Genomic DNA, 6,000 nt, shown 5'->3' with positions numbered 1-6,000 from the left:
ATCAATGGTATGTTTAATTTCGATTATGCTCTTACCAATTGTGTATGGGATGTCGAGGATCATAATTAAGATGTGAATAACCATGCAAACTCTCTCAAACACCCTCGATGGATTTATAATCTCTCATTGATGTGTCGGTTAACCACACACGCTCCATCAACAATCATAAACACGAGTTGTTTCATCATTTCACCTTTATAGTCCCAAATTAGTGTGTCGCTTAAACACTTACGTTCCACTAACGACTCATAAGGAAATGATGTGCGTTTTCATTGATTAGCATATAATTTCACGTTTTTCCTAAAGTAAATAGAGTGGTATTTATACAAGGTTTGGTTACTTTGTAGCATCATACTTTTAGAGGTTATGTCCTACAAAGCCGTTCGACTGTCATTTTATAGGTCGTTTCTGTAACGCCAGTGTTCCAGGTATTTTCAAATTTAGCTTGATCCATTAAAAAGTTTGCAAAGTTGGTCTCTACGTTGGGCGTAGGAGATAAGTACGTCGGGCGTAGGCCATTAAAAATTTATCGTCGTTTCCTCATGTACACTGGGCGTACTTATGCATAGGGTAAACCCTAAATTTTATGGTTTGGACTCTATTTAAAGGACATTATGGCCTTAAAACCTTCCTTACCTCCAACCTCCATCCCTTTTAGCCCCCATCTAGAAACTCTAATTCTTGTGTGTGAGTTTTGAAGCTCTTGAGTGTTATTTTGGTGTTCTTGGTGGTGAAGGAAGATCTTTGGAGAAGTGGTGTTGCACTCAATCTTTTGGATCCAGATTCTTCACATCTTTGTGCATCTCCAGGAGGTATAAAGTTCAATTCTTGATGCTTGACTTGTTAGATCTTGTTAGGATGCAAGTTATGGCCGTTTTGTCCTAAAAACCTTGGTCTAATGAGTATGGTCTACTCCAGACCATTTGAGCTATCCTTTCAGGCGTTTTTGGGTGTTTGGTGACATAAAAATGCAATCTTGGTCCTTTGTATTCATCCATGCTAGACTTATGGGGTTTTAGATGGTAATATAAGTTAGGATTTTAGTTTTGAGCTTCTTGTAGCCATGCAAAGGCATAAAGGTTGCAACTTTATGATTTCAGATGTTCATTAGAGTTAGATCTGAAGTTTGGAAGTTAAGTCTTTAAGCATTAAGACCTTAAATGAGAGTTTGGACTTCAGGGAATTACGCTGGGTGTAATCATGAGTACGCTGAGCGTAGTGGGCTGTGGCCCCGTAACCCCTCCGAGATCAAGCTATACGTTGGGCGTAATAAGGGGTACGTCAGGCGTACTTTGAGAAAACCTTTTGGGCCATCTTTGGGCCTTAGACCATTAAGGGTTTTGGGCCTTGAATAGTTGGGTTATGTATAGGATGGGCAAAATGGTTTTTTGCCCTTATTAAGATAAAGGATGAATTGGACTTTCGATTATGGGTTAAAATCCCGATTATTAATAAGAGTTGACTTTGGGTTATGATCAGTGTGAGGAGCCGTAGTAGCAATAGCTGTTCTAAAGTCAAGTCAACTCAATGCAAAGCATCAAAAACACTTGGGTTTACTCCAACAACCAGAAATACCAGAGTGGAAATGGAAGCAGATCTCGATGGACTTCATCACAAAACTACCCAAGACGCCTAGTGGTTTCGACACCATTTGGTTAGTACTCGACAGATTGACTAAGCCCGCCCACTTCCTGCCAATCAAAGAAACCAACAAAATGGAAAAGTTGACCAGAACCTATCTCAAGGAAATCGTCAAATTACACGGGGTACCGATTTCTATCATCTCTTACAGAGATAGTAGACTCACCTTAGCAACACGCTTGAATATGAGAACAACTTACCACCCTCAGACAGATGTTCATAGTGAAAGGACGATCAAAACCATGGAAGATATGCTTCGAGCCTGTGTGATAGACTTTGGAAATGCTTGGGATACTCATTAACCACAAATCGAGTTTTCATGTAACAACAATTATCACACCATCATAAAAATCACACCGTTTGAGGCTCTTTATGGAAGAAAATGTCGTTCCCCAATATGTTGGGCAGAGGTTAGAGATACACAACTGGCCTGAAAACATGCAGGTGATACACTGCGCACTGGACTATAAATAATTCATGATACCATAAAAAAGATTGTGCAAATCAAGGACCGATTAAAGGTTACACGTGATCATGAAAAGAGCTATGCTGACATGAGACGTAAGCCTCTGGAATTCCAAGTTGGAGATAGAATAATGTTGAAAGTCTCCCCTTGGAAGGGATTTTGGTTCGGAAAACGAGGCAATCTAAACCCCTGATACATAGGGCCTTTTGAAATTCTTGCCATAATTGGTCATGTGCATATCGAATCAAGCTGCCCTAAGAGCTAAACAATGTGCAAGATGTTTTTCACGTGTCAAATCTTAAGAATTTTTTTGTTTGATGACACTCTTGCTATTCCTCTCGATGAGATCCAACTCAACACCAAACTCCACTTTGTCGAAGAACCAATGGACATTATGGATCGAGAGATCAAACGATTTAAGCAAAGTCGTATTCCCATAGTGAAGGTGCGATGAAACTCTCTACGAGGACCAGAATTTACTTGGGAGCATGAGGACCAGATGAAACATAAATAACCCCTACTCTTTAACGATACCCCGACCACAAGTTGAATTTCAAGACAAAATTCTTTTAACGGAGGGAGAAAATGACAAACGGTAAAATTAGGCCAACGTTCGTCGGTCAAACCACCACGAACCCACCTTGTAATAGGCCTAGTGTAATGTATTCCACACTTTTTAATGAAAATGAAGTTTAATACTTAGATATGCATACGAAATAACACTCTAGTCTTCGATGTATATAGATCGTTGACAAACGGACACTATTCACAGTAATTGAGTAACGATCAATACATTTGAAAATAAGATTTATGTATTAAGTATATTTATGAACATCCAAAAAGATAGATCATGTAAATACGATTTCGTGGATATAAAGAACATGAAAACGGAGATCGTACGAGAAATTTATGACCCTTTTAAAGAAGAAAATCAGTAATATAACTAATTTTTCTGAGAATGAACTTTAAAACGATTTGTAGGGTTAGTTATGCATTGAGTTGGGTATTTTTGAATGCATTATTGGGAACATAATATGTTCTAATATTTAATTCCACTTTCTAAAGTTTCAAACCTCAAAGTTAAAGTGCTTTTACAAAAACTGTCGAATCACGATAACCGGTAAATAACTAAATTAAAACTTCGAACTAACATAGTTTCGTCTTTCGTTAGAAAATTTTGTCTACATATTTGGAAACTCCATGTTCGAGACATCTAAATGGTGTTTTTGAAAAATGTGAGAATTTATTTTTAGTCGGATATTTGCACGTGGTTCGAGCGATTATGGTGGATCTGCTTGGCGTAATGTGGGTGCGACAAGTGTCAACATTTTGTGGCTTGGAAATTGATAGAAAAAGGAGAGAGGGGCTCCCTCTCTCCCACCAATCTGTCTGTATTGTCTCTCTAAAACTCTCTCTCGGATCTCTTTACTTCCGGTGACCGGACCACCACCGGCCACCACCTTTTCTGCCGGCATCCGCTACCCACTACCATCTCCTACCGATTAGAACTTTAACCAGCAGCTCCCTCTCCGACAACAGCCTTGAAACTGCCCAAACAACCGAGAAAACCTCATCGAATTCTGGTTTTTCGGCGACACTCTGACGACCTCTGCCGACAGAACAAGTGAAGTTTCCTGACTCGATTTTGGCCGATCTACAACCCTCACTAGTTGTTACGTTGAAACGAGGTGCCATTTGTGAAGTCCCGAAACACAATATGGTTTCCGATCTCGACAAAGGTTTAAACGCACACTTCGAAAGTGAGTTCACAGACCCATTTTAAACTCTTTAATGTTTTCGGGGAAGAATATGTGCATATCACTAGTTTTTATTTTTATATAAACGTAAACATTATAGAATAATTGTTTATATATTTATAAAAACCTTGTTATATATATTGGTTTGGTAAAATGGACTATATTAACTAATATACATTTGTTTTGTTTTGAACTATACATACACTGTTTTATATATATATATATATATATATATATATATATATATATATATATATATATATATATATATACCTTAAAAATATTTAGCTATTTTAAAACAATGCACAAATATCCTTAAATATAATACCATAAAAACTGCTAGATATAACCACATTTACAGAAAAATAAGGAAAGGAATCGGTCAAAGCTGACCAAATATTTGAAATTTAATCCGATATCTTCACTACTTATTTTTATAAGGAAATTTTTTGTTTGGAAATGGCGGAATTATATTAAAAACCACCGCCTAAAAGGCAAAGGCAGGGCAAAGATAAAACAAAGAAAATTACAAAATATTGAAAGAACGAACACACCAATCAGACCAAATACAATTTCTATATTTTCCCCTATGTTTTACCCAACTAAACACCATGCTGATGATGTTATCCGCCAATTTCGAAGGAGTAGTACACGTTTTATTGAAAATCATGTCATTCCGAGCCCGCCAAACACCCCATAAATAACCATAAATGATGGCAAGGAAAAGCTTGCTTTTTTTGGGCAGTTTCTCGAATGAGCGAAAGTTAACTATCCGATCCACCGATGAAGCAAGATTAAAGGCAATATTGCACCACTTAAAGATATTTTCCAAAGTCTCGAGAACAAAAGGGAAGCCAAGGAAAATGTGCTCCGTTTCATCCAACCCCGAATTACAGCTGCAACAAGAAGTAATCGAAACTCTAACACCTCTAAGAGAAAGCGCCATCTCAGAGGGAATACGATCCAAGCAAGCACACCACGTGAAACAAATAACTTTCAAAGGAACCAATTTGATCCAAATAGTCGAGTTATTCACCGAAATAGTTAGTCTCGAGTCAATCAGACTACAAAGATCACTCACATAAAATTCTCCATCTGAAGAGAGATTCGATCTCCAAATATCATTCTCGTAAGAAACAAATGCAGATTCCAAACAGTTTTTTAAAGCGATTAACTCAGCAATCTCGAATTGACTACTCGGAGCTCTTTTCCAAGCCCAATTAATCGAGTCAATACCCGATCTCTCTGAAACAAAGCAAATTTTTTCTTGTCCAACTCATATACTGACAGAAAGTCTGAAGCGAGATTTTTTTTTCCAATCCAATTGTCATGCCAAAAGAGAGTGCCCACACTAGAATTGACATTAATATCATAAAGAGAGTTAAAATCAATACATGTACTCTCTAAATCTTGAATGACCCTCGAAATATTGTACAAAACACCGGGGAATGATTTTTTTGCCATTGACTTCACCGGTTTCTTGTCAAGGTTATGGATTCCACAAATGACCCGTCTCCATAAGGAATAATTGACCTTATATCGCCAAATCCATTTGATAAGGAGTGCCCAATTTAAGGAGCAAAAAGAACCAACTCATAAGCCTCCTTTCTTTGTCACCTAAAATGACTTTCCAAGCAACCCAGTTTATCTTGTTTTTTCTCATCACTGCCTCCCCAAAAAAATCATCTTCTAAGCTTCTATAAAAGATCAATAATAGAACTTGGAGCTTTAAACAGGGAAAAGAAATACAAAGAAAGACTCCCAAGAACCGATTTCACGAGAGTTAATCTCCCCCCAAAAGAAAGAGTCTTTGCAGAGAGGTGATTATGAACCCTATCAATAACATGCATCCAATTTCTCCTAAGAGCCATGTTAGCTCTAACTGGAACGCCTAAATACTTGAAAGGAAGGGATCCCACATCACAACCGAGAATCCGAGCACAATCCAAAACCTTATTATCCGAAACTCCAATACCAAAAACATTTGACTTATGAAAGTTAACTTTTAGACCAGAAGTTGCATGAAAACACCTTAAAATACGGGCTAAATTTGCAAAGTTGGAACTTGACCAATTACCCAAAAAAAGGGCATCGTCAGCGTAAAAGATATGAGACAGCAGAGGACCACCATTTGGA

This window comes from Lactuca virosa, chromosome 5 (assembly GCF_052849685.1).
Source record: "Lactuca virosa cultivar CGN04683 chromosome 5, Lactuca_virosa_CGN04683_v6, whole genome shotgun sequence".
Classification (NCBI taxonomy): Eukaryota; Viridiplantae; Streptophyta; class Magnoliopsida; order Asterales; family Asteraceae; genus Lactuca; species Lactuca virosa.
The sequence above is the reverse complement of the archived record's forward strand: the minus strand, read 5'-3'. Positions refer to the sequence as shown.